The following is a 14,112-nucleotide window of genomic DNA, read 5'->3' on the forward strand; positions in this document are numbered from 1 at the left end:
GAAAGTATAACTAATCATAGTCAACACTGTTTTCATACTTACCATTGTAAAGAAAGAATCTCTGTGTTTTGTTTAAAAACGAACTTGTTAGAGTCATGAATTTATTTGTTGCGGACAGGCATAAAAGGAGAAATTTAAAATTCAAAAGCTTTTTTTGTGGACAAGTAAATCTATATCATATATACAGTAGATGTGTTATGACATTTAGCAAGGACAAATGGATATTGAGCCAAACATCACAAGGCTAGTGTGTGCTTTACAATTTTGATAAGTAAATCCAATTTCCTATAGTAAATACTCCAGCAGACAGCATTTTTCTATAGAAAACATAGACAGCAAGCCCCTTATAGTAATTATAGTCTTGAGGTTAAGGATTATATTGCTCTAGAGATAAAAATAAAACCTTGCAAATGAAAATAGAATGTTATAAGAGAGGTTCTTTCAGTTACAACAGATTCGCCCCCAAATCAACCTGATGACAGGGTAAATAATATATAGAGATTAAGTTAAATCAGTACAAAACTCAGGCTTTTATGCCTTGAGCCTTAATGATAATTAATTTGTAAATATATTCCAACTTTCTCTATTAACTTCTAACCAAAGATTAACAGACAAGCTGGCATCCTGCATTCCCAAAAGCACTTGTATCAAGTTTTCTTGTTAAATACTACTGAAATATTTGGTTTATGGTTTTATTTTAACCAAAGTGAATCACATTATTTGGTGGCTGAAAATTTCCAGTTGCACATTATATTTTGGATAGTTGGCTTAGGTATTTTTCAGGTAATATTTTATGTGACCTTCCTTAAAATTTTCTGAATGGGGTATTCTTGTTTGCATTTTCCAGATAAAGAAACTGAGAATTAGAGCAGAGTTGCCCAGCTAGCATGTGCCAGAGCAGGGATCGGAATCCAGACATTCTGCTTCCAAAGTCCTCTCTCAGAGATGTAGGGGAGGGTGGCCCACGACAGCATGATGGTAGAGTCTGAGGCCCAATGTGTGAAAGTAAAGTACATCCGTTGCACAGGGCTCCGCTCAGAATATGGTCTCAGGGGATACTTGTCGAATAATGTGGCAGTGCCACCTATGGGCAATTGAGCAAATCTAGTTCAGGTGGACTCTGGGATTACCTAGTGAATGACTGATTTTGTAGGTGAAATTTTTCCTGGTGCTTTTGTGAGTTGACTTGCAAACTGGGAGGGAACTGATGCCACCAGATCTCTGAGTAGTCTGCTTTTTTTTTTGCAGAAATCTATCCAGGCTGATCTTTCGCAGCAAAAATCCATTCATTTGGACGAAATGAATCTTTGACAGTTGAGACAATTCAACGTTTTGTTTGTTTGTTTGTTTGTTTGTTTTATGTTTATTTGTTTTTGAGAGAGAGGGCATAAGCGGGAGAGGGTCAGAGAGAGAAGGGCACAGAGAATCTGAAGTGGGCTCTGCACTGACAGCAGAGAATCCCACATGGGGCTCGAACTCAGAAACTGAGATCATGACCTGAACAGACTGACCCTTGACAGACCCAGGTGCCCCCATAAGCATCTTTTTGTGATCCTGCTCTTTCAAAGATAAAATGAGATTTCTTTTTTTTTTTTAATTTATTTTTTTTAAATAATCTCTACACTCAACCTGCGGCTCAAACTCACAACCCCAGGATCAACACACAGATGCTCTACCGACTAAGCCATCCAGGTGCCCCACTTTCTCTATTTTAGAATGCATTTTTGCTGACAAATTTTATCCCATTTTCCATTGAATTTTTCTGTAATATAAAAGAATGTTGTGTCAAGATATAATAATATCCCATTTAAGAATGAAGCTCACTTTCATCTATTTAAAGAGAAAGATGATAATTTGGGGATGACATTTGAGTAATACTCTCATTTACTATATGTCAGTTTTTCCAGAAATTAATAGTTTCAAATCTGTGCAGAACACAATAGTCCTCTCCACTCAAAGAACAGGGACACTAAATGATCTTTGAGGGTCCCTCAAAGCCTCTTACATTTAAAATTTTTTTTAATGTTTGTTTATTTTTGAGAGAGAGACAGACAGAGTATGAGTGGAGGAGGGGCAGAGAGAGAGGGAGACACAGAATCTGAAGCAGGCTCTAGGCTCTGAGCTGTTAGCACAGAGCCTGATGCGGGGCTCAAACTCACGAACTGCAAGATCATGACTTGAGCTGAAGTTGGATGCTTAACCGACTGAGCCACCCAGGCACCCCTAAAGACTCTTATATTTAAAGAAAAGGCAGTCAAATAGAGGCATCCACAATAGAGCAGGGGTAGGAGCACAGTGCTGGGAATCTAGAAACTAATATTCTAATTCCAAGATTTTTACAAAAATTGAGGAATCAGACACAAGTCATGATCTCATTTGACCCAAGTCTCCTATTTTCAATGTGAGGTGACTGAAATAATTTCTAAGGTGACTTGAGACTATAAAGTTCCACAACTTAATGCATTTGAATTCCATTCCATGAAGATAATTTCAGGTTACTTCTGCGTGTATAGTTTTCAAGTTTCGGACCAATAATGTAAAGAAAATATAGAAATAAGTCCTTTTTTAAAACAATTTGCATACTTACACACCTGTTCTGTGAATAGAATTCCAGTCTGTATTTATAGAAAAATATAATTCAGGCAACCAATGCTATATAAAAATGCATTTAGACAACAAATAAACTCATAGTACATGCAACCTGGGAGCTGTATTTATATGAAGATGCCAGTAGTCTGGGGAAAAGAAAACATCAAATATGAATGTGAAGAATATGTCTTCCTTGCTCCTAAAAGAAAACAGCCTAAATGGCTAACAGCTTCTTTTTTTAATTTTTCTTAAGTTTATTTATTTATTTTGAGAGAGTGAGAGAGCATGAGCAGGGGAGGGGCAGAAAGGGGGAGAGAGAGAATCCCAAGCAGGCCCCATACTGTCAGCTCAGAGCCCCATGTGGGGCTCAAACACACGAACTGTGAGATCATGACCTGAGCCAAAATCAAGAGTTGGACGCTAAACCGACAGAGTCACCCAGGTGCTCCAATGGCTAACGGTTTTCATCAATACCCATTGGATGTGCAAGGAAATATTTGAATGCTTCAAATAATATCCTACACAAATTATTCGGTATTTTAACTGAGAGCGTAGTTTCAGATTCCTAAGAAATCTCACAAATTAGAGCACATACACCTTACAGATGCTAATTTTCAGGATATTTCCCCAACATCTTGTTATTATGATCTGCTAACATTGCCAGGGTCTTGCTTCATCACCTTGAGGAGAATCTAGGCCACCCTCACATTGAGACCACCATGAGAACAATATTATGAGATGGTCACCAGCATTGTTGTCATTTCGAGCTAAGTATGGCATTATTTGAATGTGATCTCACATGAGCTTGTATATAGCTCACTTAATTCAAGCAAGGACCAAGTAAGTAGGATTAGACCTTGACTATAGGGTCTTCATATGTTAAAGTAAGGTTTCACAAAATATTTCCTAAACCAACTAATCTCTTGTTGTTCTTGACTGGATTAACCACATTTTTCTCTACTTCCCTTCATATAGAATATCTTGCGTACCCATCTTCTCTATGGCAAATTCCTATTTACCATTTCATGCATATATTACCTCCTATAGGAAGTTACCCACATTGCCCCAGGTTCAAACAGTTACCTCCTTTCTTTCATCCCATAGCATCTTGCATCTAGCTGCATTAGAGCATTCACATGCTGCATATGTTTGTGCTTCTCTCTGCTCAGAATTTGATCAAGCACTGATCCTGTCAAAGCACATTCCCGGAGGGTGTCATGACATGAGGAAGTGACAAAACACTACTAAAATAATTTGGATTTGGATTGGTAGTTCATTCAGGCTTGCCAAAAACTACTTGTACAAATTATGGTATGCACGATAGTCTAGACTGTACTTTTACGTAGAGATTTAAAACAAAAAGGGATGCCTGGGTTGCTCAGTAGATTAAGCATCTGACTTCAGCTCAGAATCTCACAGTCCACGAGTTCAAGCCCCGTGTGGGGCTTTGTGCTGCCAGCTCAGAGCCTGGAGCCTGCTTCAGACTCTGTGTCTCCCTCTCTCTCTGCACCTTCCCCACTCGGACTCTGTCTCTGTGTCTCTTTCTCTCAAAAATAAACATTAAAAAAATTTTTTTAATAAATAAATTGGATTTGGATTGCTAGTTCATTCAGGTTTGCCAAAAACTGCTTGCACAAATCATGGTATGCACACTAGCCTAGAGTGTACTTTTAGGTAGAGATTTAAAAAGAAAAGGAGCACCTGGGTGGCTCAGTAGGTTAAGCGTCCCACTCTTGATTTTGGCTCAGGTCATGATCTCATGGTTCATGGTTTCAAGCCCCACATCAGGCTGTGTACTAACAGTGTGGAGCCTGCTTGGGATTCTCTCTCCCTTTTTCTGCACCTCACCACCCCCACCCCCGAGGCACACATGCATGCTCTCTCTCTCTCTCTAATAAATAAACTTTAAAAAAGGAAAGGGGGGTACCTGGGTGGCTCAGTCAGTTGAGCATTTGACTTTGGCTCAGGTTATGATCACACAGTTGGTGGGTTCAAGCCCTAAGTCAGGCTCTGTGCTGACAGCTCAGAGCCTGGAGCCTGCTTCAGATTCTTCTCTGTCCCTCCCCTGCTCATGCTCACTCGATTGCTCTCTCTCTCTCAAAAATAAATATTAAAAAAAAAAAAAGGAGGAGAGCACCTGCATGGCTCAGTCACTAAGCGTCTGACTTTGTCTCAGGTTATGATACCATGGTTTGTGAGTTTGAGCCCCACTTCAGGTGACCACAAGCCTCACTTGGGGTGACCCTGCTTCTCTGTCTCTCCCTTCCCCCTCTCTCTCTCCCCTTCTCTCTCCCTCTTCCTGTCTCTCCCTCTCCCTCTCTCTCTCCCTCTCTCTCTCTCTCTCTCTCTCTCTCTCTCTCTCCCTCTCTCTCTCTCTCTCCCTCTCTCCCTCTCTCTCCCTCTCTCTCCCTCTCTCTCCCTCTCTCTCCCTCTCTCTCCCTCTCTCTCCCTCTCTCTCTCTCTCTCTCTCTCTCTCTCTCTCTCTTTTTCCCTTTCTCCCTTTCTCTCTGTCTCTGCCCCTCCTGGGATTCTCTCTCTCTCTGCCCCTGACTCATTTGCACTCTCTCTCTCTCTCTCAAAAAAAAAAAAAAGAAAAAAAGAAAGAAAGAAAGAAAAAATAAAGGAAGAGATGAGGAAGGGAAAAAGGAAGGAAGACAGGAACTCATGGTCAGTTCTTAATTATTCTATTGGGTACCATTTATATGTGAATTCATGGTATAGCTACATGTCATTTCACTAACCCTGATATAGTAAGCTAGATTCCGTAGTAAACATATTATTTTCACTTAGGATAAAATTATCTTACATGAATATAGTTGCAAGATCCTTTTTTTAAAAAGTGTATTTATTTATGTTGAGAGAGAGAATGAATGAATGAATCCATCCCAAGCAGTTTCCACACTGACAGTGCAGAGCCCAAAGCAGGGCTCAAACTCACTAACTGTGAAATCATGACCTGAACTGAAATCAAAAGGCACTTAAATGACTGAGCCACTCAGGAGCCCCAGATATAAGACCTTTATCCAAGGTGCTTTAAAACTCTTTTGTCCTGCTTTTCTATTTGGAAATATATTCTAACTTTACCATAGATTTTCTGATCTCCAGTTCTCTATTTTCTTTTTATTCTTCACTTTTTTTCCTTGGTTTTTTGAACTGAACACCTTAAAAACATATTACAAATTTTGGATAAGGTAATAAACCGTGTCACTCTTTCACAGGAAGAAAAGGGACTTGATTTTGCATTACTTAATTCAGAATTTCGTATTTCAAATTTCTTTTTCATGAGTGCTCCTTTGCAGAGAAATTCAATATTTCATAGATTCAGCAGAGCATGGAATTGGTGTGGAATAAATGGTATGGTGGTAACAGGTCAGAAAAGCAAGAAACAAAATATAATTTTGTAACATATGCATGTAAGACAAATAAAACACTTTATGAAGCTCTATGTATTAATTTGTATGAAAGAGACATATTTCCAAGGAATCCTGTCATCAGTCTTCCCCTGTGAGGTTAGTCCTTTCTGTTTCGTTGTCACATAGATCATTTTGTCATTCCACTTAGTAGTCTGAGTAGAGTTTTTCCCCTGTAATAACTTTTGGGTTAACTTTCACATTTTCTGGCTTCATGATATATTATAGACATATTGAGACAAGGGTATTGGATCATTTTTATCAGTGTTTCCTGTATGATATGTGTATTTTCTGGCAACACTGACAGTGAGGGTTTAGGGAGGCAATCTGTTAACTCTTCTGATTAATGATGCCCCCACCCTTAGGTTTCCTTCATTTATTTCTTATTGTATGCCATCAGTCTTGATGTGAATTTTGACAGGCACATCACAGTACTCTGCCTGATTTTCCTGAGTGGGCTGCTCCCTTTCTGCAAACTCCCAGATGTTGGCTTTGTTGCCAACTATGGCTGACATTAATGCTGGCACTCATGATGATCCTTGGTGATTTCTGCAAGATTTCATAACACTGGGGGGCAATACCAATATCCAGTGGGAAGAAAGTGGTACCTATTAAACAGCAAAGGGGATTGTTCTTCCTTAGAGGGCAGACCTTAATGTTAATACCTCCCAATAGAATAATCAGTTTATGGGGCGCCTGGGTGACTCAGTCGGTTGAGCGTCTGGCTTTGGCTCAGGTCGTGATCTCGCAGTCCGTGGGTTCAGGCCCCGCATCAGGCTCTGTGCTGACAGCTCAGAGCCTGGAGCCTGCCTCGGATTCTGTGTCTCCCTCTCCCTCTGCACCTCCCCCGTTCGTGCTCTGTCTCTCTCAGAAATAAAGAAACATTAAAAAGACGTAATCAGTTTATGACAGGGTTTCATCCTATCAGGGATGATCCTATCATTCCTATCAGTACTGGAATTCGGTTTAAGATTATAGCTTGTTGGCTTCATACCAACATTTCAGAACTCAGATGTGGCTGCAAGGATTCTCTCAAAGCTGGAGAGAATGTTTTGGCCTCTCAGGTAGCTGAGTGTGATGTCAGGAATGTTAACAGCAAAGAGCGTTCCAAGCAAAGCATTTGCTGTTTTATATATCTAACCTAAGAGCTCAAGTGGAAGCCGAAGCACTAATATTCAGAGATGGAGGAGTCAAGGGGCCGCTGCCGCCTTTTGCTGCTTCTGATGGATGCCATTACTGATGCTCTACGATCATTGAAGTGGCAATGGCATGTTATGGGGCCTTGGTAGCATTTTAGTTGTGTCACTCCTGTCACATTGAATAAGTCATTTACACCTCTTAGGGCCTCAAGTTCATCATGTGTAAAACATGACCTAAAAGTCTTGCCTTTTTTTTTTTTAAGTTTATGTATGTATGTATGTATGTATGTATTTAAGTAATCTCTATACCCAACTTGGGGTTCAAACTCACAACCCCGAGATCAAGAGGCACATGCTCTTCTGACTGAGCTAGCCAGGCACCACATCCCTGCCTTTTTACATAAGTATCATGAAGAGTAAATGGAGTAATTATGCAAACACATTTTAGGAACAGTGAATTATTATAAAAATATAGTGTGTTATTATCCGTTCGCTCATTCCTCACCCATTCAGTATTTACTGAACATTCACCATGTGCCTCTGGAGTTGTTGACACACTGGGTTTTGTGAATAGAAGGGATGGGCAATTGAGGGCGGCTGACTAAAGAATACTTAAGGATTTCATCCTTGATGAGCATAACTAGGTTCTATAAATGGAGCCAAGGATAACGTGTATTTTTAATGAGCGAAGCTTGTTAATGAAGTCCTTGAGAGGCGCCTGGGTGGCTCACTTGGTTAAGTGACTGACTTCAGCTCAGGTCATGATCTCAAGGTTTGTAGGTTCAAGCCCCGTATCAGGCTTTGCGCTGATGGTGCGGAGCCTGCTTGGGATTCTTTCTCTCCCTCCCTCTCTTTCTGCCCCTCCCCACTTGCCTTCTCTTTCCCTCTCCCTCCCTCCCTCTCTCTCTCTCTCTCTCTCTCTCAATAAATAAATAAGCTTTAAAAAAATAATAAAGTCCTTGAAGGTCTCAAACCAGAAAGCTCACTCTGGAGGATATTCGAACAGTATGATGTCTCCGGTTCACGTGGGAGTGTGCATTTCTCTTAGGTTGTTCTTTCTTTACATGAGAAAAGGATTTACATGATAAGTTTGGACAAGGGTACATTTTATAAGTTCTGTGAGGGAACTGTGAGGGAACACACCTCAAATCATTTAAGAAGAAACTCTCATGTGGAAGGAAACATAGTAGGACTTTTTCTGTTATGGAAATTTTGCACATTTTTATATTTTAATCCTGCCATTTGTATCTTTTATAGATTACATGCCCATGAGAGCTTTTATTAAATTGCTGGCAAAGTTAAACATAAATTTTGGTGGTGGGGCCCCTGGGTGCCTCGGTCAGTTAAGCATCTGACTCTTGGTTTCAGCTCATGTCATGAACTCACTTTCAGGAGTTCAAGCCCTGTGTCAGGCTCTGCGCTGACAGTGGAGCCTGCTTGGGATTCTCTGTCTCCCTCTCTTTTTCTGCCCCTCCCCTGCTTGCACTCTCTCTCTCCTTCTCAAAATAAAAAAATAAACTTTAAAAAATAAATAAATTTTGTTGGGTACTTGCACTTTGCTGGTCATCAAAATGTACTGAAAAAATCACTTGATGGCTCAATTAATTGGATCATCTGAGAACCTATTCTGGTAGCTACTGTGCCTCACCAAATTGATTGGCTAAATCAGAGATCATTTTAGTTTACCTATTAAAAAGTAACTCAAATATTCTTGTAGAATGCAAAACATTTACCTGATCAAATGTTGCTACCTTTTACTTTTATGTTTATGAGTAATTGTTTTATATATTTGGGGGCTCCGGTATTCGGCGCATAGACATTTATAATTGTTAGCTCTTCCTGATGGATAGACCCTGTAATTATTATATAATGCCCTTCTTCATCTCTTGTTACAGCCTTTAATTTAAAGTCTAGTTTGTCTGATAGAAGTATGGCTACTCCAGCTTTCTTTTGGCTTCCAGTAGCATGATAAATAGTTCTCCATCCCCTCACTCTCAATCTAAAGGTGTCCTCAGGTCTAAAATGAGTCTCTTGTAGACAGCAAATAGATGGGTCTTGTTTTTTTTATCCATTCTGATACCCTATGTCTTTTGGTTGGCGCATTTAATCCATTTACTTTCAGTGTTATTATAGAAAGATATGGGTTTAGAGTCATTGTGGTGTCTGTAGGTTTCATGCTTGTAGTGATGTCTCTGGTACTTTGTTTCACAGGATTCCCTTTAGGATCTCTTACAGGGCTGGTTTAGTGGTGATGAATTCCTTCAGTTTTTGTTTGTTTGGGAAGACCTTTATCTCTCCTTCTATTCTAAATGACGGACTTGCTGGATAAAGGATTCTCGGCTGCATATTTTTTCTGTTTAGCACACTGAAGATCTCGTGCCAATCCTTTCTGGCCGGCCAAGTTTCAAAAGAGAGATCAGTCACGAGTCTTATAGGTCTCCCTTTATATGTGAGGGCACGTTTATCCCTGGCTGCTTTCAGAATTTTCTCTTTATCCTTGTATTTTGCCAGTTTCACTATGATATGTCGTGCAGAAGATCGATTCAAGTTACGTCTGAAGGGAGTTCTCTGTGCCTCTTGGATTTCAATGCCTTTTTTCTTCCCCAGTTCAGGGAAGTTCTCAGCTATTATTTCTTCAAGTACCCCTTCAGCACCTTTCCCTCTCTCTTCCTACTCTGGAATACCAATTATGCGTATATTATTTCTTTTTAGTGTATCACTTAGTTCTCTAATTTTCCCCTCATACTCCTGGATTTTTTTATCTCTCTTTTTCTCAGCTTCTTCTTTTTCCATAATTTTATCTTCTAGTTCACCTATTCTCTCCTCTGCCTCTTCAATCCGAGCCGTCGTCATTTCCATTTTATTCTGCATTTCGTTTAAAGCGTTTTTCAGCTCCTCCTGACTGTTCCTTAGTCCCTTGATCTCTGTAGCAAGAGATTCTCTGCTGTCCTCTATACTGTTTTCAAGCCCAGCAATTAATTTTATGACTATTATTCTACATTCACTTTCTGTTATATTATTTAAATCCTTTTTGATCAGTTCATTAGCTGTTGTTATTTCCTGGAGATTCTTCTGAGGGGAATTCTTCCGTTTGGTCATTTTGGACCATCCCTGCAGTGGTGTGGACCTGCAGGGCACTTCCCCTGTGCTGTCTTGAATAATTTGCATTGGTGGGCAGGGCCACAGTCAGACCTGATGTCTGCCCCCAGCCCACTGCTGGGGCCACAGTCAGACTGGTGTGTGCCTTCTCTTCCCCTCTCCTAGGGGCGGGATTCACTGTGGGGTGGCGTGGCCCGTCTGGGCTACTTGCACACTGCCAGGCTTGTGGTGCTGGGGATCTGGCGTTTTAGCTGGGGTGGGTAGGCAAGGTGCACGGGGGCAGGAGGGGCAGGCTTAGCTCGCTTCTCCTTAGGTGATCCACTTCAGGAGGGGCCCTGTGGCAGCGGGAGGGAGTCAGACCCACCGCCGGAGGGGTGGCTCCGCAGAAGCACAGCTTTGGGTGTTTACGCGGTGCAAGCAAGTTCCCTGGCAGGAACCGGTTCCCTTTGGGATTTTGGCTGGGGGATGGGCGGGGGAGATGGCGCTGGCGAGCGCCTTTGTTCCCCACCAAACTGAGCTCTGTCGTCCGGGGCTCAGCAGCTCTCCCTCCCTTTGTCCTCCAGCCTTCCCGCTTTCTGAGCAGAGCTGTTAACTTATGACCTCCCAGACGCGGAACACAGTCCGTCTGGCCCCTCCGCTTTTGCAAGCCAGACTCGGGGGCTCTGCTTGGCCGGCGAGCCGCCCCTCCACCCTGGCTCCCTCCCGCCAGTCCGTGCAGCGCGCACCGCCTCGCCGCCCTTCCTACCCTCTTCCGTGGGCCTCTCGTCTGCGCTTGGCTCCGGAGACTCCGTTCTGCTAATCCTCTGGCGGTTTTCTGGGTTATTTAGGCAGGTGTAGGTGGAATCTAAGTGATCAGCAGGACGCGCGGTGAGCCCAGCGTCCTCCTACGCCGCCATCTTCCAGTTCTCCTGCTACCTTTTACTTTTATTAAATCAGTTCTTTTCTTGTTTTTTAACTGTATTTATTTACTTTGGGGTGGGGGGGTGGGTAGCAAGGGGAGGAGAGAGAGAGAGAATCCCAAGCAGGCTCCATGATGTCAGCACAGAGCCCAGTGCAGGGCTTGAACCCAACAACTGTGAGGTCACGACCTGAGCAGAAATCAAGAGTCAGAGGCTTAACCAACTGGGTTAGCCCCAGTCAGTCCTTTATTTTCTGTGACTGCTTTTATTCCTTGTATATGGAATAGATATTTGTTTGTGAAGTAATATATACAAAAATATTTGCCCAAAGCAATCTGAGTTTGAATCCTCTATGCTGATGAAATTTGAACATTAGTTGTATCAGTAATTAAGTTGTTCAAGTTTTTTTTTTTTTTAATTTAGCCTCCCCAAAACACCTTTCTTTGAAAGAGCACAAGCAGGGGAGGTACAGAGACAGAGAGAGAGAGTGAGAGAGAGAGAGAGGCACAGGGACAGAAGATCTGAAGTGGACTCTGCACTGACAGCAGAGAGCCTGATGTGGGGCTTGAACTCACAAACTGTGAGATCATGACCTGAGCCGAAGTCGGATGCTCAACTAACTGAGCCACCCAGGTGCCCCCCCCCGAAAACACCTTTCTTATGTGAGGAGATATCTTAAAAGAAATCCCAGCAACAGTGCTTGAAATGCACTGGGGCATATTTTTATCAGCTAACCTGTCAGGAGGTAGCTTGTGTAATAGGGTGTCTTCAAGGAATCATGTCTCATTCTGTGTTCCTACTCCATGATCCTTTGCTCATATTTCAGCCATGAAGCAGGAAGAAGAACCAAAATCTTTTTACTCCCAAACCTTTTCCCTTGCTCTCTTCTTTTGAAGACTTTATATACATCTCACTGATCTCCAGAATTGCCTCTCCTCTGGCCACTGGCTGAAAGAGAAGCAAACCAGTGGCTAATTTAGCTTTCCAGTTTCTTTAGTAAAGGAAAGCAAGGGAGAAGGGGTTGTAAATGGCTTCTGAGTAGCCAATCCACAATTTCTGCAGCTGTGTGTTCACCTGTTAGAGAAAGTTCAAAGCACTTCGAATAAATATTTTAAGAAGGACTAGTGCCTTTGGGAAAATTGCAGGGTAGCAAAATCTTTTAATGTACTGTGTGAGAAAGTTCTCTGGCTCAGATCCCATATTCTCTCAGGCTTTACACTAAGGCAATTTGTACCGTAAGTGTGTATTTTTGTTTCTTAACTATCAAAGGTGTAGACCAGGTCCCATGATGCCACTCTTTTCAATGAAGCAAAGATAGTTCATCTGAAATATGGAGGTCATTTAAGACTCTGTCCTAGACAATTAGAGTGTGATTCTGTGAAAAGAATTCACACTTTCAGAATAGGGGTACTTTGAGAAGAAAAACTTAAATTAATTGTCATTCATTACTTTAGAGATGAAATAAAAAATGAATTCAACTAACAGTTTTCTGAAGCCCCACAATTTATTTTTTTCTAAAGTGCTGTTGTTGGGTTTTTTTTCTCTCAATTTTGCCTGCCGACTGTGTTGGGATATACTATGCTGGACTTGTGTCTCCCATTATGTTATATGATGTGACCCAACAGAAGGCCTGCATTGTTGGCTTGTACTTCCCCTTGGATCTGCCAAACCTGTGACAATTTATTCTTTGTCAGTCATGACTTCAAACGGACCTATATGTGCAAGGTCCACATATATACCACCCCTGCCACACACACTGCCATATGTATGGAAATCAGAGTGAATTATGAGAAAGCATTTGATACAGTATTTTCATAAATTGTCCTAACATATTTGATGAATTCTGAGGTTTCATCTTCTTTGAAACCAAACCATAAGCTGAAGAGTGAGGAGGGGACAGCTCTTTTTCAGAGTAGAATTCTAATTAATAATTGGCTCAGGAATGATGAAAGTAGAAAATATCCACTTCTTGGTCAACCCCAGATAATCCTTATTGGATGTTAAAATTAATAGGACAAAGTATGACAGTAAACACGATATTTGCCTAGTGTCAAAGTACCTCCACACAAGATACATATTAGTAAAAGGGGAAAATGGTAACTTCACAGTAAAGAGACCCGGCAGACACCACCTTAATGGAGGGATCAAGATTAGCATTGCCAGTAGCGAGACATACTCTCATCCTGCCCCTCCTTGTGACAGGATGCACTGAGAAGGTCCAGCATCCCGTCTGACATCCTGATGGCTCTCTGCAGCCTTCCCTCTGGAACCCTGGATTCCTTCACTTCTTTTGCCAAGGTGACCTCCAAGCTCTGATACCTTCTTGGTCTATCTAGTCTCAAGGCCATTTCTCCAGGAAATTTCTAGGTGCATTCTTTGTTCAGAAGGCTGAGCTAGTGTAAGGAAGGATATAAAAACAATAAGACACTGTAGCTGGCCTCCCTGCCAGGCTCTCCCTCTTCCTCAGAATTACCTACCTACCATCCGGTGGGGAGCCAACCACCCGTCCTTGCCCTGGCACAGCCTTGGACACCATGCCCTCCTTTCTCCCCTTGAGCTAAAAAGCATTCACCTTGAAACTCCCCACTCAGCACTAGAGAAGTTCTGAGGCCAACTCTCATACCTGTAACAGTAAATTAGCTTATCCATTATGATGCTGTTCTTTTGGCCTCTGAAAGCAGAATTTTGCCAAACCCATTGTAAATTTTCAGGGCTCTGTTGGGGGTGAACAAAAATATAATTTCTCTAATACAGGAATGAGGCAGTGTTGCCAGACACCATTTTAAGAATCCTGCATAAATAGCTTAGCTACTGATAACTCTGCCTGCTTTGTCCCAGCCGAAGAGGAAATAAAAGCAGAACAGGAGGTGGTAGAGGGCATGGATATCTCTACTTGCTTCAAAAATCCTGGCTCCACCAAGAGAAGAGCCCAGAAAAGAAAGTTCCCCAGCCTTCCACATTCTTCCAATGGCCACT

This window comes from Acinonyx jubatus, chromosome X (assembly GCF_027475565.1).
Source record: "Acinonyx jubatus isolate Ajub_Pintada_27869175 chromosome X, VMU_Ajub_asm_v1.0, whole genome shotgun sequence".
In the NCBI taxonomy this organism is placed as follows: Eukaryota; Metazoa; Chordata; class Mammalia; order Carnivora; family Felidae; genus Acinonyx; species Acinonyx jubatus.